Below are 26665 nucleotides of genomic sequence, written 5' to 3'. Positions count from 1 at the left end.
ATTGTGATGTCACAGTGTGTTGCCTTGGTTACCACTGTGACATCACCAGACAAACCTGGAGGCCCGATGCAGGGGCGGGGAGAGGGTCTTTGAAACAAACTGTCTCTTTCATCTGCCCTTTGTGAAGAAACTGCCGCTGCTTTTGGAAAAAAGTTTTGATAAATTGTGAAAAGTTAAAGGGAAGAGGTTAATACGAAGATTTACTACCTCCCCCCAAAATGCCGCAGACCCCTAAAAGTCAGGCCACAATCAAAGGCTGCAGACTTCTGAAGAGGAAAAAGCTAAAGGAACAAATGCATTCCTAGAAACCAGAACCCAGTATTTGTAAAAAGACCATCAGTTAGCCACAAGAAGAAACACACACACACATACACACACACACATGCACACATGCACGTACACAGATACAAATTGACTATCAACCAAATTGCCTCGAGATGGAATGTATTTCACGAGGTGTCTCTCGGTCTTTAATCTAATCTAATCTGTCTCTCCCTCGGCATAAAAGCGAAAGCAAAGAAAGGAATTACAAGCCAGGAATGCTTGGTTTAAAAGGCTTTTTAATAAAAGGAGAAAAGAAAAAGAACAAAAGCGGAGTGAACACTCAGCAGACAGTTTTCATGCCATTAAAACAGCATCTTGAAAAATGTTCATCTTTTTTTTTTCCCCCTTAGGGTCAGGGGAATGGAAGAAAAAAATGTGTTTTTATTGTGAACATGTGTCAAGGGGACTCTGTCGCATAAACTCGGTACCCACAATAAGTATATTTGTGTCGTAATTAATGTGAGATCAGAGGCGCATGTTTTGCCAAAAGGCCATTGTCAGCATGGGGTGTATTATGTGGGTCAATAATCTAGTTTTCCGAATGCGGTGTACATCCCTATTCATTATAATTAAGCACTCTGTCATCTAACGACAAAGCAAGCAAGAGTGACTCCCAGATGGGATTATACCTAAAACACAGTTTCCAAATGTTTCTTCTTGGCAAATCTTTTAAGGAAACTCTCTGCAGAAGGAATGTCAAGACATCTGTAATTAGATCTTGGAGAAAAGGGTGGAAGACTGGGGGCCAGTTTTTATTTTGTCTCTCCAAGAAACCCCATGTAATTCTCTGTCCTGGCTGTCAAGGGCCTTATCCATCGAAGGTCCTCGAGTCATCTGTCTTGGCCTTCGCTGTCTCCTAGGGTCTCCAGGAACGCTCTTGCAATGTCAAGTACCCCCTCGGAAAGTTGACTGCAGCAGCTCTGAAGGCAGAAATGGCGGCGTCCAAACAGTCTCGGGCCAGGGCCGGGCTTCGAACCTGGTGGGATGCTGTTTCTGAGGGTTTCTACTTTGGTTGTTACGGGTCTGGAGGTCTGATGAAGAAACCAGGATGGGGTGTGTTTTGTGGACCCCAGGGCTGCGTTTTGGAAGACATTTGTACAACAAGGATGACCCATTCGTTTAAGCTTTTCGCTGGGGCCACAAGGAGGTGCGTGCATTGTGGAGCCGGGGTGCGTACCCCCATCCCGGTCTGATGTTGGACGTGGGTCTGCGTCTGTCTCTGGTTTTATATGTTGCGTATGAACATGCTTCCGCACGCCTGTGGGTCTCAGGCATGTGCTGTAAGCATGGGACGCCTCTCTGTGCATGCGATGGGAGTTTGGGGGGGGCATCTCTGAGCTTGTCGCAGTGTATCTTTCAGCGGCTCCTATGTGTCGCCCCATGCGTGGAGCCTCTATAACCTCCAAATATCCTGCATTCATCATACTCTCTTTTCTAACCAACAGGCTATCTGCAGACCTCTCAGCTCTTTATCACCCAAATACGATCTTAGGGTGTTGGAAAAGCGAAACACATCATAAATCTCAAGACTGGCTAGAACCTGGAGACTTTTAAAAAGAAAGAAAGAGGAAAGCGGGAGGGAGGCGGGAGGGAGGCGGGAGGGAGGCGGGAGTGGGGGGGGGGGGTGGCGAAGGGGGCATTTTGATGAAGCACTTCTCCCTGAATCCAACTTAGAAGCAATTTTCTCTTGGCACTAAGTGGGATCAATCCTAGTGTTTGGGGTTTCTCCTCTCCCCCAAGCCCCTCCCCTTCTCCATGCTAACAGTCAGGAACAGATGTGCCCCACTTTATAAATGCTGACCAGCTGGGGAGGCTGGAGCCAGCGTCCACAGGGCTTTTCCCAAATGCTGATGCCCGGGGAGGCCTCTAGGAGGAAGACTGGGGGTCTCTCAGACACATCTTGTGCCCTGCTTGTTTCCAGAAACTTCCTTGGGGTTCCCTGAAAGGGGAGTGTTCAAGAAAATAGGGAATGCCTATAGCCTTTGTTTGTGGCATCCCCGTGGCTGTGCTGCTGTTCGTTAAGACCTGAAATGCCAGAAGGATAATAATCTGAGGTCCTCTGGACTGAGACGGGGCCGGTGTGGGTGACAAGGATTCAAGAAAGAGGTTCAAGGCCAAGGCTTCCCTTGAAATGGGTGAAAAGAGGGGAGCTTGATCGTTGCCTATGTAGATGATTTTTTTCCCCTCCAGGAGATTAAAAGGCCCATTTGTTTTTAGAAGTCTCAACCCGGCCTATTGGTTCATTTCACATATCAGTTTGCAGCGTGCTCCCCTCCGTAGGGCTGCTTGGAAAACACAAAGGCAGGAAATTCAATTCAACACAGGCCTGGTGACATCTCTGTTTGGGGTGTGTGTGTGTGTGTGTGTGTGTGTGTGTGTGTGTGTTTGTACAGAGGCTGACAACGTGTTCTCCTCAATCAGATCATTGCCTTGTAGAGTTATTGTTTCTGCAGCTTTAGAAACAGCTGGAGGGATTCTATAAGAATCGTTTAAATAAAGCTGCTCATAAACCGTCCACTGCGGGGTTTGGGAAGGAGATGAAACCTGTCCCATTTGGATTTTTTTCCTAAGACAGTCTTCTCCCATTCTCCAAATGTGTTCACTTAATATGTTACCCCCTCAACACACACACTTTTTGATTCAGGTGTAAAATACATAGAGAAAAGCACATATATCATAAGTGTACCCAGCACGTAGATTTAAAAACGAAACAGACATCCCCAGAAGTCCCCGTGGTGCCCCTTTCCAATCTCTGTCTGACCCCCACTCTCAAAAGAGCCACCACTGGGACTTCCCTGGTGGTCCAGTGGTAAAGAATGTGCCTTACAAGGCAGAGGACACGGGTTCGATCCCTGGTCGAGGAACTAAGATCCCACGTGCCGCGGAGCGGCTAAGCCCACGCACCACAGCTACTGAGCCCACGTGCTCTGGAGCCCACGCGCCACAACTAGAAAGAGAAAACCCACACGCCACAACTAGAGAGAAGCCCACACACCACAACGAAGATCCTGCGTGCCACAACTAAGACTCGACGCAGCCCAAAAGAGAAATTAAATAAATAAATAATAAATCTTTTTTTAAAAAAAAAAAAAGGGCAACCACTGTCCTGTTTAGCTCTGCCTGGTTTTGTACTTTGTATAAGCGGAATCCCACAGTATCACACTTCAGGATCTGGCTTCTATAGCTCAAAATGAAGTGTGTTAAGATGCACCCCTGTTGTTCTGTGTATTTGTAGATCAGTGGTTTTCAACCGGGCAACTGCATGCCTGCAGGGGGCTTTGGGCTGTGTCTGAAGACATTTTCGGTTGTCAGCACTGGGGTGCAGCTAGTGGGTCCGAGTCACGGATGTCGCTCAGAGCCCTGTGATGCACAGGACAGCCTCCCAAAACAGAGGATCATCTGGCCCAGAAATGCCAACAGGGGTGAGGCTAAAAGCCCCAGTCTAGAGCAATCGCTCTCGTGGCCGGGCTTGGATTCCTCGGAAACACCATTTTTAAAGCTTCCTGGATCCTCACCCCAGCACAGTGGATTTAGCCTAAACTAAACTCCAAGTTCAAAGCTTTGACTCAGAGGCGGGTTTACTGACCTCTAGTTCTATGGCCAAGGTCGGGGCAGGGAGGGTAGTGAGGGATTGGGGTGGAGACAGGGAAACACAGAAGGCTTGTCCCCAAGGATGTCTGAATCTTGCCCGGCGAAGAATTCAACCTTAGAAGGTCTTAACAAGCCACCCGTGCTTCTTTGGCAAAAGCAGGGGAAGGAAATGACAGAAAAGTTCTGACGAACAGAGCCACGCCGCTGCACACAGACATAAACAGACAACCGCACAAGTCCAAACATATACCCCCCACGGCTCTGAACACACACACACGCACGCACGCACGCACAGACACAACTCCCCAGCAGGCCCGCGCTCAGAGAAAAAAAGACTGAGGTTGTTTTTAAAGGGACCCCTCTCCGAGTCCAGCTGCTTAAAGAAATAGTTGGGGAGTAAGGGGCAGGGGGATAAAATGGAAGACTGGGATTGACACATACACACTACTATATACAAAATAGATAACTAATAAGGACCTACTGTATAGCACAGGAAACTCCACTCAGTACACTGCAATGGCCTGTATGGGAAAAGAATCTAAAAAAGAGTGGATATATGTATACGTATAACTGATTCACTTTGCTGTACACCTGAAACTAACACTACATTGTAAATCAACTATACTCCAATAAAAAAAATTTTTTTTAATAAATTTATTTATTTATTTATTTTTGGCTGCGTTGGGTCCTCATTGCTGCACGCAGGCTTTCTTTCAGTTGCGGCGAGCGGGGGCTACTCTTCGTTGTGGTGCGTGGGCTTCTCACTGCGGTGGCTTCTCTTGTTGTGGAGCACCGGCTCTAGGCGCTTGGGCTTCAGTAGTTGTGGCACGCGGGCTCAGTAGTTGTGGCTCGCAGGCTCTACAGCACAGGCTCAGTAGTTGTGGCACGCGGGCTCAGTAGTTGTGGCTCGCGGGCTCTAGAGGGCCGGCTCAGTAGTTGTGGCGCACGGGCTTAGTTGCTCCGCACGGGCTTAGTTGCTCCGCGGCATGTGGGATCTTCCCGGACCAGGGCTCAAACCCGTGGTCCCTGCCTCAGCAGGCGGATTCTTAACCACTGCATCACCAGGGAAGCCCCAAAATTTTTTTTAAAAAAAGAAAAGAAATAGTTAAGATGACTGCATTCAAGGAAACCAAGCCAAGGCAGGGACCTCGTCTATCTATCGCTTGAGCCTTAGCTAGGTTTCTCAGCCTCAGCGCTACTGCTGTTTTGAACTGGATAATTCCTTGTTGCAGAAGCTGTCTTGAGCATTTCAAGATGGTCCGTGGCATCTCTGGCCTCTACACTAGAGGCACCCCATGTTGTGGCCACTGAAGGTGTGTCTAGGTATTGCCCAATGTCCTGTGGGGACACTGGCCCCAGCTGAGAACCCCTGATGTATCCCAGTGCTGGCCCCACAGAAGCAGCCCCCAGATGAAATGTTTGTTGACTGAATGAGTGAACCATTCCCATTCTTTCCTGAAAATCAGTGAACGCCCGTGGAAACTCAGCTGACCTCTCCTCTTCGGCAATCACGTATACCTAGAGATAAAAACACAGGCAAGGGCTTCCCCAGTGGTGCAGTGATTTAAGAATCCGCCTGCCGATGCGGGGGACACAGGTTCGAGCCCTGGAGGGGGAAGATCCCACATGCCGCGGAGCAACTGGGCCCGTGCGCCACGGCTGCTGAGCCTGCGCTCTGGAGCCCGCAAGCCACAGCTACTGTGCCCGCGCACCACGACTGCTGAGGCTGCATGCCGCAACTACTGGGGCCCGTGTGCCTGGAGCCCGTGCTCCGGAACGAGAGGGGCCACGGCGGTGACGGGCCCGCGCGCCGCGGTGAGGAGTGGCCCCCGCCCGCTCACCGCAACCGGAGGAGGCCCACGTGCAGCAAAAAAGACCCAACGCAGCCAAAAATAAATAAATAAAATAAATTTAAAAAAAAAAAAAAAACACAAGCAAACAGGGAATTCCCTTGCGGTCCAGGGGTTAGGACTCCACCCTTCTACTACCGGGGGCCTGGGTTCGATCCCTGGTTGGGGAACTAAGATCCCGCAAGCCACGTGGAGCAGCCAAAAAAAAAAAAAATTTTTTTTCTTTAATTAAAAAAAAAAAAAAATAGACAAACAGAGATGGCCCTGGGCTCCCTTCTAGGCCAGGGATCCTGGTCTCCGAGGTTCAGGCCTGGGCAGGATAGCAAGGGGTTCTACCGGGGTAGGGGACTTCACTGCCATCATGACAGCCCTTGAAGAAGTGGCCCCCAGAGAGACGCCTAAGCCACATGTGCTCTGCCGTTTGACTGAGGGACATTAATGCACTTTTCCGGACCCTGATTGGGTTTTAATTGTGTTTGGAATATTGCACTCCTCCACACACCAGCTGAATTCGCCGTTGCATTCAGAATTGTTTTCACTCTTCCCTTCTCTTTTCTCTGGCTTGTCTGCGGAGTTGCAGTTGGTGGGGGTAGGGAGGGGTGATCTGGACCAGAAAGTGCATCTGCGGAATTTTCCACACGCAAAGGTGAGCCCATCTGAGGCTTCGTTTGCGCTCTGAACTTTCCAAGGACACGTAGGTCTGCAGGCTGGGAAGTGGGACTTCAGGCAGACTTAAGTGTAGGTATCTACTGTTTGCATGTAAAACACAGTACTTAAAGATTATACATTCATTCAGTGAACATTCTCCAAATGCCAGGCACTGAAGATGCAGAGATAAAAGATGTTTCTGATCTTCAAGTAGCAAGAGATAGAGTAACAGTTCATTTGTCATTTATTAAGTGCCAGGCACTATTTTCTTCTACTTTGTAAACATTCACTCAAAGCATCCTCAAAATAACCCTCTGTAGGTAGGTCCCATTATTACTCCCAACTTACAAGCACCCACAACAAAGAACTGTCAGGCCCCAATGTCAATAGCCCCGGGCTAGAGGGTTGGAGTTCTAACCCCTGTGCTTCCGCCCCGGGGCTGTGTTTAGGGTGTCCTAGGAACACACTTAGCCAACCAGAGGAGCCCCGACCAGCGCTCTGGAATGGACCCATGACAGGCATCTCAAAGTGAGGACACAGCCATTGTCATGGATAAGGGTGTAACCACACTGGCTTACGTCCAAATCTTCACCGTGCCCTTTTAAGTTAGGTGACCTTGGGTGAGTGACTTAGCCTCAGTATCCTCATCTGTTACATGGGTATATTAATCCTTTCCTCACAGAGGTGTTGTGATGATTCTAACCGGAATAAAGAACCCCACGCTGTGCTGAAAACATCACAAGCACTCGGTCCAGGTAAGCCATTATCCAGCAGGATGGAGAAGGATATATCCCAGGCAGGCAGAAGAGACCTAAGAGCTGCTTCAAGTCAGGGAGATGCATATAAAGGTCCTCGGCAAACATCAAGTGCTATGAGCATATCAGCTGTTATCTTCAAAACCTGGATTGACCCCTGAGTCCACTGAGGTTTATGAGAGATTCTGCTAAAAGGCTGGACCGGTTGACCTCTCAAAACCAGGATGACCCCACTCTGAGAGGAATCACCCAATTTTGCCAATAATATTTACCCAGTTGACTTCACTGTGACGGCTTGTGTGTTTAGTCCAATAGCCTACAGCCTTCCAGCAAGGAGTCAGTTTCTCCCTCAGTAAATAGCGTAGGTCGCACTTAACCAGCTGTTAATGATCTCTGAGCCAGAAGTGATCTTATTTCTTCTTCTTAATATAATAAATGCATAATTTCATATGCACTCATAAGCATTTTCTCTACTCCATAACCCTGGGCTCAATCCTGGCCCCGCATCATGCTTTGTGTGTTATCTTGGACGGATCATCAATTGGGTTTCATTGTATCTACCTCTGGCACTTTTAAAATCCATCCCCAAATTCTTTGACACTCATCTCATCCAAATACATGTCTATGTCCCTTCCCCTTGAATCTGGGTCGTCTGTGACTGTTTCAACCAATAGACCATGGCAGAAATGGTGCTGAACACTTTTAAGATGGGTCACAAAAGGCGATACAGCTTCTGACTTGTCTGCTGGAACACTTGGTCTTGGAGTCCTGAGCCACTGTGTTAAGGCTACCCTGAGGCGGCCACGTTGGGAGGAATCCCAGGCCACATGCAGAGGCCTGTGTAGGTGCTCTGAGTGGCAATCGGAATCTTCAAGTCATCCCAGCCTCAATCCTTCAGAGGAAGTAAAGGAGCCTTCAGATAATTCTGGTCCCCAGCCATTAAGTTGCCACATCATCGAGACTTCCCAACTGAGCCCTCTGTATAGACCTCATGGAGCAGAGACAAGCTATTCCCACTGAATCTTGGCTTAATTCCTGACAACAGGATTTGTGAGTGGTTTTAAGCTGCTAAATGTGAGGGTGATTTGTTACACAGCAAGAATAACCGGAACACTATATCAAATGATCGTTGCAAGGGTTAAGTTAGCTAGTATATGTCAAATGCCCTCCCTCGGGGCCATGGCACAGAATAGGCTCTCAAAGAATGTTAACTCTTCTTCTTTTTATACTTTTGTCTTTATGACCTCACATCCACCACCACCACCCCCGCCCCACCCCTTGCCCCCAGTTTTATTTGACAAATAAACCTGGGAGAATAGGTTCCTCTAGCTATTTCCATCCTGTCTAGATCATGGACTCACTCTGGTAAACAAAATCATGAAATGATCATAACAGATCCAGATCTGGCTTTAAGCTGCAGATTCACAGCAAACCTGATCATAGACTCTCCACACGTTAGATTTCACCTATCTCAGGATCTTTGGGGTTGCAGAGTGAAAAAAAATCCTCCCAAGAGAAACTGGAGTGTGGTCCAACTCAAAGGTATCCCATGATACCAAGTCACAAAGCAGAGTTCTCAGAGATGCAGCATCTTGATGCCACAGGGTGTCTCCTCTTGGGAAAAGTATCCCAAATCAAGAGTCAGCCACAGGCCACTGAAGAAACGCCCCCTGGAAGAATCCCACTCAGGGCGTTCTTTGCCAGCTCTGCTTCTATCAGATATGTGGAATCACTAGGGTTAAAAAGATGCCCCACTGTCCTCCCTCTATTTGGGTTTAATGAGCATGAATGATGCCAAGCTCTGTGCTGGAGGCTGGGAATTCAGAGAAGGAATTCCTGGCCCCAGCACTGAATCCATTTTCACATGAGCAAGTCCTTCGAATAACCCAGCACTTTACAGACTAGAGAGCATCTTGCTAACATAGGCAAAGTTAAGTGAAAAGCCAAGTCCGGCATGGGGGAGTCTAAGTGTGTCTCCCAAACCAAGAGGCCAGACAAAAAGGAGAAGAGTTGGGAGTGGGGATTGGAGATGTAAGGGTTAGGTGAGATACAGAAAGTCAGAGTAAATAGGGTCGGGAATGGGTAAGTAGAGGCAATGCCCCAGAACAGGCCTAGCTATGGGTGAAAATGTTTTGGCTGCCTTAACCACTAGTTAACTAATCCAACATCCATTCCCAACAGCCTTCTCCCTTCCTACCTCCTATAATGGGGTCTAAAAAAGAAAAGATTCACTTTCCTGGCCTCTTGGTAGCTAAAGCAGTCCATGTGGCACAGTTTGGGCCAATAAAATGTAAGCAGAGGTCTGTTGGGAGGATTTGGGGGAGAGTTTCAATTTCTCATCAAGGAGAAATGCTCAAGAGGAAAGCCTTCTGGCGCCACCCCTTCCTCCTTCCTGTCTTAATGCAGACGTGATGCCTGGAGCTGAGGCAGCCATATTTGAAAATGAGGAAGACAGGCGCAAGAAAAAAAGGCCAAATGCTAAGGACAGTGGATAAAAGACAAAGCCGGATCCTGATGACCTCTTAAGGCAGCTGGATCAATGTCAGCGGCAGCCCACCTCTGGACTACTCATCATGTGCGAAAGAAAAACAAAAAAAACCAAAAACTCTCCCCTTGTTTAAATCACTGTTAGTCGGGCTTTCTGCTGCTAAAGGTCTTCTTAGGGGATTCAAATTTCTGTCTTGCTATAGTTATTGTTATTGTATAGCAAAGGCGTGGTGCACCTTTGTTTGATGGGCTGTGGGCGGGACACACATCCCACCTGATAAAGTGTTTGCAACACATCAGCTAATCCCCGAGAAGAGGTCTTTGTGAACAATTGGAAATGATCTAACTGCCCAGCTGCAGGGGATGTATTAGCTAAACCTTGGTGCATCCTTATAATGGAACACAACTCCACCCCTAAGAAATAATGGTGTAGAGACAAATTTATTGGCAGGGAGAAGCCCATTCTATGTTAAGTTTTTTTTTTTGTGGCTGCGTTGGGTCTTCGATGCCGTGCGTGGGCTTTTCTCTAGTTGCGGTGCGTGGGGGCTACTCTTCGTTGCGGTGCACGGGCTTCTCATTGCGGTGTCTTCTCTTGTTGCAGAGCACGGGCTCTAGGCACGTGGGCTTCAGTAGTTGTGGCTCCCAGGCTCTAGAGCGCAGGCTCAGTAGTTGTGGCGCACAGGCTTAGTTGCTCTGCGGCATGTGGGATCTTTCCGGACCAGGGCTCAAACCCTTGTCCCCTGCACTGGCAGGCGGATTCTTAACCACTGTGCCACCAGGGAAGTCCTATGTTAAGATTTTTTAAAGCAGGGTATCAAACAATATGAGAAAAGGTATCTACCAAAGAATACACACTGTGTGTTTCCACGTATGTCATATATGGTGATAGAGGTCAGTTTAGGTGTTGCCCTGGGAGAGTATGGAACAGAAAGAAGTAACAGAGAACACTGTAGGGTGTTAGAAATATCTTATAATATCTTGACCTGGTGTTGGATGCATGGGTGCATAGAGATGTAAAAATTCAGTTATTATCAATGCAATTGGTGTTTATTCTTTGAATGCATACATTAAAAAAAAACTCCAGTAGGTTAATTAGGCTGTCAGTTGTATGAAGTAAATTTTGGTCAAGGAATAGCCAAGGTAGTAATGCAGTAATAAGTTATAAATGTGCTCACTGTGTTCTAGAATGTCACGATTGGAATACAAGAAATATGTGTAAGAAAAAATACAAATATTCAATATTGATGGTTGAATGAAAAAAAAAAAAAAGAAAAGGTATCTAGAAAGATATTCACCTGAAGGTAAATAGTGGTTGCAATCTGAGTTTTTGTTGTTGGTGGTGGTTTTGTTATTTTCCATATTATTTGAATATTTTACAATAGGTACATATAGTTTTTGCTAATAAAAACTGTCATTAGCAGCAAATGCAATAACTTATTTTCATCTAAAACGCATGTACCATACCCAGAAGACTGGAAAGATATATGGTAAAATATGACTACTTAGCCCCATGGGGTGGGATTACAGGTAATTTTTTTTCCTTATCTGCCTTTTCTACTTTTTTGCAATAATGAGTATATATTACTTGTTTAATTTTTCAAGTTCTGTTTTTGAAGAGCTACTCCTCTCATTATGTTTGCCAAAGCCTCAAAACCTCCCCTTGGGAGATATTTTAATCCAATCAAGATCTTCTGGTCCTGGCAACAAACTCCAGGGCTGGTGTACTGTGATTTTAAATAACTAGCAGGATGTAAAATTAGGAGCCGGTTGAGTCCCCAATTTCTGGTCATTGTCAACTTTCCTAAAGAACTCCCTGAATTGCTTAATCCAACCCGTTGTATTGCATTTAAACCCCAAAGCAAAAGACAGAGTGATAAGAGGAAAATCCCACCTCCTGATACCACAGATAAGAAATTCTCCTTCCCTTCTCCTTGAAGATAAATCATGCTGACCCACCCTCCATGGATTCCCCTCTTGAAAGAAGAGTCATAAAAATATGGCAGGCCAAAGCATTTGGAGAAGGATGACGGAATGACAGAATGACAGAAAAATATACGATCAACTTAGCAGAGGTGGCCGTCAGTTTGGGGGCTCTCCAGAGTTCAAGCATGACCGTAAAAGACCTCAGCATCCCAATGACTCCCCCAGGAGACAGAGATCTCCCTCCAAATCCAGCCTGTCACCTAACATCGGTGAGCAGGAGTGCCCCGGGGGAGCAGGAATTGGTTTATCTGTGCCTGCAAGAGCCAAAGATGGAAGGACGAAGGCCAGAGGGGTAGACAGAGGGGCCTTCTCTAACGATTTAGGGCTCCGGATCTTCCCCCAAAAGTCCCTCTGGTGCCCTAGGGGTCCCAGAGAAGTCAGCCCAGAGAAGGCAAACATGGAAAATAAAACTCCCCAGGCTTGGGGTGGGAAAGAATCTGGAGGGTTCAGTTGCCGCAGAACTAACACACGGCCCACAACATGCATGACCTCTGGTTCACATCAGCGCTGCTGATCAAAAGGAAGAAGCTCACTGCACCCTGCCCAGGCCTCCCCATCCGGGGAAGATTCAAAGCCACTGGCTTCGTGGCTGGTGTGGCTTCCATTAACCCAGAGGTTGGTGCTGAGGACTTCTCGAAAAGTTGAGCATCAAACGTAATGAATCATGAGAAACCAAGAGCTCAGGCCAGCCCAGTGACCTTTAAAGCAAGATAATATTACTCAAAAAGAACACAGTTATGGAACCATTAAGACAAACAGGATCGGCGCAAGTGCCCTTCAATTCCCACGGCAGACGACAGTCTGCGGCGACTTGGAGATGGGGCTCCCCTCACCCCTTCCCCTGCTTCCTCCAGCCCCTACCTCGCTGGGCCACGCACACTTCTTTCGTTCCTTCCCAGATAAACAGCAAGGATGGTGCTATGTGGCGGGGTGGGGAGATGCAATCGCTTAAGAGAGCACCTTCCATAATGAGATCCTTGTATGGCCAAGGATTTGCAGCATCAAAGCCAATGTTCATCTTGGTTTCCTGCCTACTGCTATGGATGCAAATAACTATCAATACCCCCTCCCCAGAATCAACCGGGGTTCTGAAATGCACTCGATCATCCAAAAGATGGTGTGTGTGTGTGTGTGTGTGTATACACATGCACACTTACCCCTTTATTCTTTTCATCCTTCAACTTCTGCATTGCCCCAAGTTTTGCATGGAAATAGATACAGGGTATTTTGAGATCTAGACCAAATCCTGACTTCAAGAAATCAGATCAGTTTCAGGCAGTGCCTGGGTTCAGCAAGAGGCCAGTCCACCCAGAAACGTAAACCAATTCCAGCCAGGGCTAGGTGAATGCTCACCAGACAGACGTACTGGCCCCAAGCATGTCTGAGGGGCCATACAAGGCTCAGCTCAAACACCACACACTCACACACGCACATGCACGCACACAGTCATTTTGGGCTTGGCTGTCATAAAACTTAAGACACTTATATGGGGGTGAAAGGTCAGGAGGGGGGGGAAACATTATTTTCTGTTATTAATTACACCTTATCCATTCTACATGTGCTGCACTCGTCTTAGATAAAGTTACAGTTCTATTTTATTAGGAAGCCTCCGGGATCATGTAAAGGGGGATTTGGGATTGAGACAAAGGAAATCGCAGGATGGGATGCAAGGAAGGGTGGCAGGCAGGGGGAGCTCATTTGTCCTCCTGCTCAGAAGCCCAGCCGGTCTCCTCCTAGGCCATTTCCAGGACTGAATCTGCACATTCTTGAAATAGCTCGCTCTGCAACTGCTAAATGAACCTGGTCCCCAAATCAACTCGGTCCCAATCGGACTGCGAGCTTCCTGAAGGAAAGGACAGGAGGTGAGAGGGAAAGAGGAGAGTGAACCCTCTGGCCAGGCTGCTGCTGGGTTCAAAGAGAGATGTGAGGCCAGCCGTGGGGCCGGGGGTAACTTGGAAGTTCAAGTCCACATCCGGGTCACCCCTACCCGCCCCGCAACGGGCAGCTGCCGGAGGGAATTCTTTCCTTGCTGGGAGCTCCCATCAGTGGGAATATGGGGTAGAGATGGGTGCTGGTGGGTTAGGCAGATGGAGGGCCTCGGGGTCCAACAGGAGGGCCCTTTGAGCCCCTTCACCCTTGGTGGATAAGAAGAGAAGTCTCAAGTGTCTACGACAGGAAAGAAGGAACCAAGACGCCCCAGTGGGTGGAGAAGACAAAATGGCAGCATGGAAAAGAGACGGTCTCATTCCTAGGGGACAGCCAGAAAAGACCCAGGAGGACAAAACCTGGATTTAAATCCTGGTCCAACTCTTTCCCCGGGCAAGTTATTTGCTCCCCCTGAACCACAGTTTCCCCAATTCGGAAACTAGGAGAATCACATCAATAATAACACGGATCGCACCACTGTCACTAATAGCAGCAATGACATTAAAAGGGCTGAGACGATCATCAGAAGAGCCCGCCCTTCCTAAGGCACTGTACGATAACATAATGGGAAGCGCCTCAGAGCCATAAATCACAGTGCAGATATAATTTATTGTTATTAATATGATCTGCCCTGTCCTTCCCCAGCCCCCCGGGCTGCCAGGAAAGTCTGTGCTCTGTCATCATGCACTTGAAGACAGGTTGTTTTGTCCCTTCTCTCCTCTTGTTTCTAATCACAATGTTCTAATTCTCCAGCTGAGGTTGAATTCAATTCTCGGCCGGAGCTGGATGCCATATATTACCCCCTGTCCGGGCAGCAATCTGGCTTCTGTCTCCTAGAGCTGCCGTGGGTCCCGTGCTTCTTAGGCACCAGGCGCTGGGCTCAGCTGAGCACCGGTGATGGTCTACAGCCCACGGCAATGCAGTGAAAGGTCCTTCTGTGATCCCCATTTTACACAGGAGAAGACTAAGTCTCAGGAAAGACAGCTGGATTTAATCGCAAGAGTGTCTCACTCCAAACCAGCACATCTTTCTGCCCTCCTGAACACTTCTTCTTTTTTTTCTTGGCTTGCGGGATCGAACCTGGGCCCCGGCAGTAGACGCACGGAGTCCTAACCACTGGACTGCCAAGGAATTCCTTTTTTTCATTTTTTTCTTTCTTTCTTTTTTTTTTTTTTTTCCCCTGTGGCCACGCCACACAGCATTCAGGATCTTCGTTCCCCGACCAGGGATTGAACCTGCGCCCCCTGCAGTGGAAGCGTGGAGTCTTAACCACTGGGCCACCAGGGAAGTCCCCCCTTTTTTCCTTCTTCTTCTTTTTACTTTTTTTCCTCCTGAACACTTAACATAATTCCACCAGGTCTTTGATAACTTGGGAGGGCAGTCCCCACCTGTTACTAGAATGTCTGTCTCACACACAAGGGAACTGAGACTCAAGAATTGGGGTCCCTTGGAAGAGCAGGCCCTGCTATCTTGAGTTCAATGAAGCATTCACCAACCCTCAATTCTGATTTCAAGGAACATGCAAGAGAAAGAGGGAGGGAGGGAGGGAGGGATGAAGGCAGCCTGCGGTTGGAACGTCTCTATCTGCCCAGCAGCATGTTTCCCGGGGGTCCCGCCAGGAATTCAGGCCTGTGGGCCCCACTGGGAGTCCTGCCAATGAATCCAGGGCCCTGGCTGCCTTTGATCCTTCCCACCGTCCATCCCTCCCCTGATGTAATCCTGCCTTGTAGCCCCGATGTCTAATTTGTGGTACCCCAGCAGTGCCTCCCAGGGCACCAGGCTAGCAGGGGACTCTGAAGGCCTGGTGACACTGATAGGGAATTCCACGTTCTGGGAGAGAAACGTGAGTCAGGAGCCCAAGAATAAAGCACCTACTAGCCCAAGATATGGCATTTCAAGTATCGCATCTGCCCGCTCATTTGCTCTGTTTCTACCTCTGCCGTCTTTCTCCTTGTATGACTATGTCTTTGGGTTTCAGTTTCTCTTTGCAGGTACCGCCTGGTATTTCTGACCCTCTCCTGGCCCCCTTCCTCTGTACTTCTGGGTAGGGGTAATTGTCTCTGTCTCTCTCTGCTTTTTTTTTTTCCTCTCTCTTCTTTATCCTTTTCTCTCCTGCGTTTCTTTCTCTGTGTGTGTGTGTGTGTCTCTCTCTCTTGTCTCCTTCTGTCTCTCTTTGGACTGTCCCCACCTCTTGCTGTGTTTCTCCCCATGTGATCTGTCTGTCCCCTTCGCTGTCTCCCAGGACACCAGGACAGCCCAATCATTCCACAAAACGATTTAGCAGAGGCAAAAGCAGCAGCCACAGAAACATGGCTCAGGTTGGCAAGAGTCACCCTAACCCAGAGCCACAGAGTATGGGTGAACCTGTCCATCACCTTCTGTCCATCACTAAGAACGAGTCAGGGGTCACAGAGGATGCAGGTCATTTCAAGTACCCGAACCTGTTGCTGGGAGAGAAAACCCTGCTGATGCGGGGATTCTTGGGAGGTTTACTGCATAGGGGTGAAGAGCCTCCACTCTCCCGAGAACCTTCCAGACACGCTAATCAATTTCCAATTCACTCTTCCAACATCACTAGGGGCTGTCAAGCCCACACTTACAGATCGATCTCCACTTCCAGGTCTCCCACCAGTTATCACAGCCAAAAATGTCCCCTTGGCTAAATCTTGGAGCTCACCTACATTTTGAAACTTTGTGAACCAAATGAATCCACACACACGAGGCACCAGGACCTCCCGGCGACAGCCCCATCCTCACCTCAAACACATACATTTTTAACTATCAAATGTCTACCAAGAACCCAGCATTTGCTGAGTTACTTCACTAACCTTCCTTCTTTTAATCTAGACTTCTCAACAGACCGGTGAATATCATTAATCCTCTTACTAAAAAACTGAGATCTCAGAAAACTGAGATTCAGACAAACACAGTGACTTGTCCAAGGTCACACAGCCAGTAGGATGGGTGCCCGGCCGAGCATCTCTTTTCACACATAGAAAAGACAGCTGGAAACTTGCCTGAGCTTTGATTTTATTTTTTCTGTTCCTCCTCTCACTGACTGATCACATCAGAACTGGATTTTGCTTCCAGGCCAAGCATATTGGGTTATTTAGCTTCCAGAACCCATACCAGTGTAGAAACAGAATTTCTCTTCTCTAGAAAACTGCCCTTTTTTTTTTTTTTGGCTTGGGAAATGCTGTTTTCTCCTCCATTTCAGGGCAGGAGGCATTCCGGATATTTAACTTTTGGAAGGCAAGTTTGGCATCCGGGACTGTTTTCTGCCTTATTAAACTTTTCAGAAACTGTATCTCTTTTAAACAGTCTGTAGGGGCTCTCCGCTACCCTGTCTCCCCCCGCCCCAGCAAAGGACCCTCTCCATCAGCCCACACGTTCCCGCATCCCATCTGTCAGAGGCCAAAGCCAAAACACGTCCCGGGAAAAGCTAGAGAGGAAGGGGCGAGGCAGGGAGAGAGATGTCTAATCATCACACAACCTTTGAAACGTACCTCGAGCAAATCGACTTTGTCTAAAACGCATCCAGCATTTAACATTTAATAGGAGCTGATCAATTTAATGCACCACATGCCTTGGGTAAATGGATCCTTCCCCTTTAAGGGTCTGTTGACGTTCGGTGAAGGAGAAAAACAGTTGTTATGATTCAGAAACTCAGGATGAACCCAATTAATCAATGCTGAGATGATTTGAATCATGTGGCAAATGCTTGGTCACCTCTCTGATATCCTATCCCCGTCCCTGGGAAGATGCAGACATGATTGATGTCACCTGTGACCACCATGTCTCCAGGCAAGACCCCCCCAAACCCGGCAGACAGAGAAACAAATTAGATCCAAAGGCCCGGGATCAGTTTCAGAGGGGACAGGCCTCCAGCTGGGGAGGGAGTGGTCTCTGGGGGGGCCTGGCCTGGCCTGTCTGTCACAGGCAGGCAGAAGATAGAGGCCAGACCATATGGGGGCTGGGAAGGAGGGCGCACTCAGGGATGGGGTGGCCAGGGCCTCTGACAGTCTCAGAGCCGTGAGCATGCCCGTATCTTTGAGGGCTTTAAAAAAATTTTTTTTTTAGTGTAAAAATAATTGCTCAAGCTTCCCCTGCCTCTTAGAATTACTTTCAGGCGTGTCTGTCCTGGGCCTTGACTGGGAGGAAATGGGGTCTGAGAGGGAGGGAGTAGAAGAGAATGTTCATCAGAGTTTTTTTTTTTTTTTTTGATCGCTTTGAAAGTCTCTGCCTGTTACACACACACACACCCTCGCCATCGCCTTTCCCCTGGCAGCCCCTGTGACTGCCCTCATTGACATGAACCTTGGCCAGGTCAGTTCCACTCCCCCAATGTCACCCCCACTTTTTTTTTTTTTTTTTGGCCACGCCGCAGGACATGCACGATCTTAGTTCCCTGACCAGGGATCCAACCCGTGCCCCCTGCAGTGGAAGCGCAGTCTTAACCACTGGACCGCCAGGGAAGTGCCAGCACTCCGCCTTTTTACATCAGCCTCCCTTGCCTTCTTCCTCCCCCAGCAGAGAATGGACCATAGGACAGGGGCCACTTCTGCGTTCCTAGATGCCTTGGTTTCTAAGAATAGACCCTAATATTCTCTAGGGTCTACATCCGTGCACACACACATTGTTTTCACCCCTACTCCAAATAACGTCTGGGGTTTATGAACTATACAGGAGGCCTGCTGTCTCTTTCCTTCTTTTCCTATCTGCTTATTCATTCTTTTTGTTCTTTCCTCCCTTCTTTGTCTTCTATCTCCCCCTCCCTCTTCCACCTCCCTTCTTTCATTCATTCAACAAACATTTCCAGAGCACTGCGGGCACTTCTGGGGGTTTCTGGGAAGAAGGGGAGATGAGGTCCCTACCTTTGGAGTGTGCAGGAAAGATAAGCAGAGGAGAGAGCAGGGATGCCCCCATTTCCTCATTCTTCTCACCTTCTCCCCAGAGTCTGTGCTGCTGCAGAATTGTCAGCGCCTTCAGTCCCGTTTCGCAATTCTGACCTCAGAGACTTTCCCAACACCAGCCTTTGATCAGGAGCGCAGCCACTGAATCCTTGTGGATAATTCACTTTTCCGTCCTGAGGTGCCTCCCCATGATGTCTTCTGGAACCTTCCAACCATCATCCAGCTCTTCTTCCTGCGAAGTCACTGGAAGTACAAGACAGCCAGAACCTCATTTACCTTGTCCAGACTGTAACCCGGGCACCCAGGCCCTAACACAGTGCTCAGCACATAGTAGGTGCTCTAAACATCTGCTGAATAACAGAATGAAAAGCGCTGCACCCACTTTCCACTGGACATCACCCTACTGACTCTACAATGTGCTCATTTTTTTTTTTTTAATAGACACTTTATTTATTTATTTATTTTTAGCTGTGTTGGGTCTTCATTTCGTGCGAGGGCTTTCTCTAGGTGTGGCAAGTGGGGGCCACTCTTCATCGTGGTGCAGGGGCCACTCTTCATCGCGGTGCGCAGGCCTCTCACTATCGCGGCCTCTCTTGTTGCAGAGCACAGGCTCCAGACGCGCAGGCTCAGCAGTTGTGGCTCACGGGCCCAGTTGCTCCACGGCATGTGGGATCTTCCCAGACCAGGGCTCGAACCCGTATCCCCTGCATTAGCAGACAGATTCTCAACCACTGCGCCACCAGGGAAGCCCACAATGTGCTCATTTTACAAAAAAATCACACCTTGCCTCCTTCCCGAAAGGTTTCCGATTGTTCACAATGCAGATTCCTAGGCCCCCAAAGAGGTGGATTCTGTAGCTCAAGGGTGTGGCCCTGGAATGTGCATTTTAACAACCACGCCAGGGGACTCCTATGCGCACACTCCTCAGACCACTCTTTGAGAAGCTCTACGGTGGATAATAGGGAGCCATTGAAGGTATGGGAGCAAGAGCATGACTTGCACGCTTTAAAGAAGGTCCTGGCGGCTGCAGTCTAGAAGATGAAGCAGCAGACCTGGGGGTGGGCGGGAGAGATGAGTTAGGAGATGAAGTTCCAGAACTCTCTTGAGGGCTTAGGGGCACAATCTTCTTAGAAGGGGGTTTAGGGGACTCAGAGCCTGTTTACTTGGGGTATTTTAGGAGAACTCATGGGGATTTCCAGGAGGCTTCCTGGGTTTCACCTCTCTTCCTGGGAGGAAAAGCCATTAAAATCCAGAAACTGGCAGGTCTCAAGTTTAGAATTTGCCAAATTCGTGGAGAAAGAGTAAGTTGGAGAAAGGAAAGATGGGCCCCCTTTCCTTCTTCATTTCCTCCCCGGCCATTTCCGAAAGCCCCTTAGCAGCCCCCTAACCTCCTACTGCAGCAGCACCCCACCCCGCCCCCGCCCCAAGCCGCAGGGTCTGGAGGGACCAGGCTCCTGGCTTCTACCCTCCTGGGGTTCTCAGAGGAGCATCTGGCCGCGGACCCTGGGCTCTGGCCGGCGGCATCTGTTTGCAGTGCTTGAGTCAGTAGTTTTATTTCTGCTCGGCGGTATAACATAAACTATCTTGTTACACGGCAGGCCAACTGGGCGCAGAGCCGGCTGCTCTGCAGTCCTCCAGCGGGACCAAAGCAGAGCTTAACTGAGCTGGTGGGCTTGGGCAAGGCCCCTAAAGCAGTCAGAGGAAACGGCTGCTCTTTGGAAAGTTCTCCCCAGCCTGGGCCTCTGCCGTTTGAATCCCAGGGCAGCTCCTGGCTGACCCCTGGAATCTACACCACCCACGACCCCCACTCACGCAAGCACATGCAAATCTCCCCCATCTTGCCCATTTCCGGAGGCAGCAGAGATAGGTCAGAACTATCTGCTCCAAGGGTGGATGTTAGTTAAAAGCTTGACTTCTGGAGTTAGCCTGCCTGGGCATGAATTCAGGCCATACTATTTGGGGCAAATGCTTTCACCTCCCCGGGCCTCAGTTTCTGCATCTGTACAATGGGATTCACAAGCATTCCTCCCATGTAATAGGGCTGTTTTGAGCCTGCCATCAGGCAGTATCTGCAGCATTGCTGTTTTTTGTTTGTTTGTTTAAATTTATTTATTTATTTATTTTCGCCTGTGTTGGGTCTTCATCGTTGGGTCTTTGTTGCTGCGCACGGGCTTTCTCCAGCTGTGGGGAGCGGGGGCTACTCTTCAGTGCGGTGTACGGGCTTCTCACTGTGGTGGTTTCTCTTGTTGTGGAGCACAGGCTCTAGGTGTGCGGACTTCGGTAGTTGTGGCACGTGGGCTCAGTAGTTGTGGCTCACGGGCTTAGCTGCTCCGCGGCATGTGGGATCTTCCCAGACTAGGGCTCGAACCCGTGTCCCCTGCATTGGCAGGCGGATTCTTAACCACTGCGCCACCAGGGAAGTCCCCGTTTGTTTGTTTTTGGCCTCACGGCATAGGGGATCTTGGAGTTCCCCTACCAGGGGTCGAACCCGTTCCCCCTGTATTGGAAGCTCGGAGTCCTAACCACTGGACCACCAGGGAATTCCTGATCAGGCAGTATCTGTAAAGCGCTTGGCAAACACCCTGGTGCGGTGGGCACTCAATAAACGTTGGCTGTTATTCCAATCATTAGGATGCATGAAGTGAAAAGAGCCGGCCAGAACTGGAAGCAGCCACTGGGTTTGGTCATCACTCTCAGCCCAGCTGGAAGGAAGTGCACACCCTCCCAGGATGCTGAGGCAAATACAAAAGGAAATCCAACCTCTTCCCCCACTCCTCACAGGGTCCCAGCTCCTCACAGGGTGGGGTTCCCAACTTTGGAGGAAGAGACAATCTCCTCCTACGCCTGACTCCCCAAAGAAACAGATGTGGGGGGCAGTTCTGAGAACCTGATGCAGGGACAGGACCCCCAGTCCTCTGATTCCCATATCAGTGGGGAGGCTTTGGGGATGAAGAAAGAAAGAATCTATACTCTGGGATACCCCAAGCTTGCTCCAAGCTCACCTACACTAAGGGGGGTGCTATTAGCCCTGACTACAGAGGTGGAGGGCCTGGACCTCTCTACCACGACACAGACCTTGACCCTGGACATTCTCAAAGACAGAGGGACAGTTCCCATGCCCAGTGCCCGGCAGCCTCCCTGGTACCCCCGCCTATAGGGGAAGACTGGGAGATCCCCTCCACTCTCTTGTTTTTTATCTTTAATGTCCGGTCTAACACTTCGCATGTGAGAGATTCTAAACAAATAATGAATGGGTGAGTTCACACGTGTGTGCCGCAGTAAGTGAAGTGTGTGTGTGTCTGGTGGACTTGGGTAAGGGTATGTGCACACATATGCGATGAAGATGCTTGTATCTGGGAGAGGTTGCACACGTGTGTGCAGGCAAGTGTGTCCCTGCAGCTGGACGGATATTCCCTTGAGGGCCTGGTGAGTGTCCCCGAGGTCCTGCCTGGGGGAAGACAGCCTGGGGGCAGCACACCCTCAGATGCCCACTCCAGAGGTGGCAGGATGACCCTTAAAAATTGAAGATGGGGTTGGCAGGGCATTCAAAACCACTTACAGAAGCCCCTTTATCTGGAACGGAAACTAACCCCATTACTAATTGTAGCCAAAGTCCCTTACACTGGAGCCTCAGGGGTAAATGTCCCCTGACCCAGGACCAGTTGGGCCAGGACAGCCGAGGACCCACAGCAGAGAGAACCTCAGATCCTTGCTGCCGAAGTGAATTTGCACCGATGTGGTTTTCTGTCCACTGTCGGCTACAAATCACACTGACCGGTTCTGCTGTCTTATCCATCTCTGCTCACTTCCTCTCTGTTTCTCTCTCCAGGTCTGCTTCTCCCACTCACAATGCCTTTCTGTCTCTGTATCAATTCCGGGTCTTTATTTTCTCTCTTCCGCCTCTTGATTCAGGCTTCCTTCTCTGTCTCTCTGAGTCTATTTCTCTCTGTCCCTCCCTGAGTCTCTCCTGTGTCTACCTTCTCTCTCCCCGTGTTTCTCTATGTGCCTCAGTATCCTTCTGTCTCATGTTTCTCCCTCCATCCTTCCACCTCCGAGCCGGCCTCCGTCTCTTTTTTCTGTGTGTTTCTCTCCCGATCCCTCTCCGTCCATCTCTGCCCTTCCGCCTGGGTCTCTCTTCTGTGTGGGTTTGTGTCTCCGCATCTCCCTGCGCCCCCGCCCCGCCCCCCGAGCCTCCCCGCCCCGCCGCTGGGCCTGGGGATCGTCACTCAGCGGCCCTGCCTGATCCAGCGCGGGCCCCTTTGTTCGCAGCTCCCTCCTCCTACACTCCCCCCACCCCCGCATCGTCCTCCAGGCCCTGCTTTCCCTTCCTCCTTCCCAGGCCCGACAAGCTGGGCCATCTCTCCAGCCCACAATGTGGAGAAATGCGCAGCCGCGCCGCAAGCGCCAGGGCACAGGGAGGCTGAGGCTGAACGTCAGAGCTGGACCACCCCGACGACACCTCGGCTGGGGCCATTAAGGAAACACCCCACCACTACTCCCTCCACCCCACTATCCCTCCCCCATGCGGCGCAGGGGGGCTGGGAAGGGCCTGGTTCCAGGCCCTCGGAGGCGGGACCCCCATCCCTGACCCCATCCCTGACTCCGAGTGGCCTTGGCCAAGTAGTGCCCCTCTCTGGGTCTGTAAAATAATGCCCAAGGCCCCCTCTGACTCTTACTGGAGGCACAATGGTTTTATCCACCACCGTCTGCCCCATGCCTCCCACCCCCAGTGGGGTGCCTGGTCCCCCGTGTGGTTGGTACATTGACTGAACCTGCATCCCAGAAACCTCCAACCAGCTGGGCCCTCAGGCTGCCCTCCTCTGCTGCCCTGGGCACTGGCTCCCACCTCGCACACTTTGTCCTCCCATTTCCTGGAGCAGAATAGAAAAGCCTGAGATTTCTGTAATTTCTCCACTGCCCCAGGGAGTCCCTAGGAATGGAGACACCTCTATAAATCAGCCCCAGAGCATCCGTCAGCACATGTGTGGAGCTGTTGATCCCAGCGTTAAGGGCTACCCCTCGCTGCAGGAACAATCCACTTCCTGGGACTGTTCTGTGCCCCAGGTGTCTTTGGGCGTCTGTGATCATATCAAGGATGGCCCAGCTCGGTGTCAGATTTAGGGCAGGGAGATGGGAGTTTTCTTCTGTCTGTCACATTGCCTGCTCCCTCAACCTCCTCTCTCTGCCCTCTGTTTTTATCTGTCTTTCTCTGTCTCTGGGCCACTTACGGGCTGAGCACCTTGAGCAAGTGTCTTCACCTCTCTGACTCTCCACGTTACACCGTGAATTGCAACGCAGCTGGCTCACAGTGCTGCTAGAAAAAGTGTAACCCTTAAATAACAGCACTAATAATAATAATAGGAAGAAGAAAAAGGAGGAGGAAGAGGAGGAAAAGGAGGAGGAGGGTGGGCTGAGCAGGGGTATACCATGTCTATGTGAGCCTAAAACCGGTATTCACATAAGTCAATCTGGTTCGATATATATACAGGCAGTAGCACACAGAGCTTCTTGGTCTTAGAGACCCCCCAGGCCAAGCCTAATTACTCTAGCCAAGACCTTCACCCTCCAGCCCCCACTCCTTGGGCTCACTGGCCCCAAGAACAGGAGGCCTCAGAGGAATCAGAGATGGGGTTATAACCCACTTCTCACGTAGAAGCCCATATACTCCATCGTTGGGCTGGAATCAAGAAGCCTTTGGGGTGCCTGCCAAAGAAAGGGCACTTCTTCAGCGATCCAGGGAGCTTCCCACTGCCACCCACCCTCCAGAAGTCTGGGGAGCCTGATTTCAGAGAACCCTGGGATTGGAAACTCATTCTGCTTGGCTCTGAATCTGCTTTTTGGTTGTGGCCTAATGAGCATCTAAGAACATTACGATCACCAGCGACTTAGCAATTAAACCGTCTAACCCCTGTACCACCATGATTTTGCAGTTGGAGTAACTGAGGCCCAGAGAGGTTGAGCAACTTGCACAAAGTCACGCAGTAAGTTGAGGACAAAAGGAAAACCCAGGTCTGTCTCTGGTGCTCTCACGCCCCTCCCTTGCTTCCTCCCTCAGGGCTGTTGTCAGCACCCTGGCCTGGGAGGGAGACGGTAAGCCCCAGACCTTGGGGTTCCACCTCTGTTTGCCCTCCTGACTTGATACGGACTGAAAGTCATGCTCCACGCCCTCACCAGGCCTGTTTCCCCATCTGGAGGGTGACTGGACCGACTGTCCTGAGATCCTCTCATTCTGTTTTGAGGTTTGTATCAGAGAAAGTCAGAACCTGCTTCCACCGAAATGCGCCAGATTTACACAAAGTGAGCCCCCCCCAACAGCCGCCCCCCTCCTGGAGCTCTGAAGCCACGACTTTACTGGCTCTGTGCCTTTTAAAGGGAATAGTTGAAAGTCCCTACCCATAGGGCTAGTCACGTAAGAAAAGAACCATTTATTATGGAGGGCATAGTAAGTACTCAATAAAGGATGTCTACGCTCATTATTTTTACTCTGATTATCAACCGCTAATCTCTGTTTCCCCCACCTTCAATGTCAAGACCTCCCCCTCCACTTCTGCCCTCAGTCTTCTCCATCACCCTCTCCGTCCTTGGACTACAAAGAGGTAGGGTGAGAGATGGAGGGTGGACAGCCCACAGCTTGTAGACTGGTGCCCCCGGCTAGCCACCCAGAGCCAAGGCTATATACCCTAGTGGTGACTGCCTTTGAAGTCACCATCTTATGTAACCCCCTTGTCCCATCCCCATCTTCCTGTTCGTCCCCAGACCTTGGGGAGGAAAATGCAGCCCAGGGTCAGTAAGCCTGGGATTTCTTTCACGTGGCTCAGGAGAGAACTGGGAAAGGCTCTCCCAGAGGCATGACACTGGTGGTTAGGAGTGCCTCCCCTTGAGTTCAAACCCTGCCTCCAGCGCTTCCTCACGGTGTGACTTTCGGCTGCAACAACGTCTCTGTGCCTTGACTTTACTGTCATGTGTTAAGTACCTAATTCATAGAGTCACTGTGAGAAACACTTGTGAGAAATAAATAAGCAAATGGCTTAGAACCATAGCAGGTGGCTTAACAAAGGAAGGGCACTTGTTAGAAGTAGTTAATAATGTTATGTTAAACCCTAAGTATTGACCTTTATTCTTCTGAAGAGGGTTGTTCAAAGTAGGATTTGAATCCCAAAAGGGTGGCTGGGAAACTGACCTCAGCCTCAGTTTTCCTCATCTGTAAAGTGGGGATAACACCTCCTTGGCAGGAAACCAGCTGAAAATTGAACCAGGCGATCAATGGAGAGAAGGTGCAAGTTTACATAACCTTATCCGTAATCCCTGTGCGTCTCCACTATCCTCGTTCCCAAAACTTGGAATATGGATTAGGGAATGTTTACACCCACACACCTCATCGTAATCCTTAAGAAGAGGGACCACGGGGGCAGCTATTCGAATGTTTCCCCTCCCTTCCCCCAATTCGTCCTTCCAAACGGTCTGAAGGCGTCTGCTGAAGGGCTCCAATCCACCGGAACTCTCGGGGTAACTGCCTCCGCCTGCCCTCGCGGGTGTAGACCGAGATTTGCGGGGACTGGGAGAGAGGAAGAATGTTTGTGCAGCCTTCAAACGACTTGGCAGGCTGCAAGAGGGGAAAGGCCGCTCCGGGGAGAGTTCACATTGAAATTACACGGAGGGAAGAACGTGCAGATCAGCTCTGAAGCTCATAAAACAGAGCGAGGTGACTGAGAAGAACAAACACGCCTCCAGAAGGAAAATGTAAAAGTTCGTAAAACGCGCTCTTCAAAGCCTGACCGGGAGGGGGTGGGGGGCGCGAGAGAGGGGGTGGGCCGTGGCCGCCGGGCGAGGTCGCTGCCCTCTGGGCTGTTACGAGCGGGGTCTAGGAGGGGGAAATGGGCCCAACCTCCATCTCCTCCCACCGAGGAGGTCAGCGCTCCTCTGGTTCCCTCCTTCGACGAGCTTGGCCCGCTGGAAACGAGAGGGCGTGGGCAGAGTGGTCCGAGCGCGAACCCACGCAGGGCCTGGGGTCTTGGGGAGGACCACCCCCGCCCCCTCAGCTGGATGTCGAGCACGGGGACATAATAGAAGCTCGGTCCTGAAAGGCAGGCAGGGGCTAGAGCACTCCCTCGCTCATTGGATAGTCACTGGAGCTCGGGGCATTGTTTGGACTTTACTCAAAGAACACTTGGGACACAACATCGTAATC

General features: G+C 50.0%; 1 long non-coding RNA gene across 2 annotated transcripts in view; it reads right to left on the bottom strand.

Moving 5' to 3' along the window:
• Positions 1–26665, bottom strand: part of LOC309639538 — a 168406-nt gene that overhangs the window by 95626 nt on the left and 46115 nt on the right. For both annotated transcript variants that reach the window (XR_014251717.1, XR_014251718.1), the window contains exon 2: positions 18439–18720. This is a non-coding gene — a long non-coding RNA (uncharacterized lncRNA). The remainder of the gene's footprint in view (positions 1–18438; positions 18721–26665) is intronic.

Source organism: Balaenoptera physalus, assembly GCF_965194825.1.
Source record: "Balaenoptera physalus genome assembly, chromosome: 12".
NCBI classification, from domain to species: domain Eukaryota; kingdom Metazoa; phylum Chordata; class Mammalia; order Artiodactyla; family Balaenopteridae; genus Balaenoptera; species Balaenoptera physalus.
This window is presented reverse-complemented; position numbering and strand designations above follow the sequence as displayed.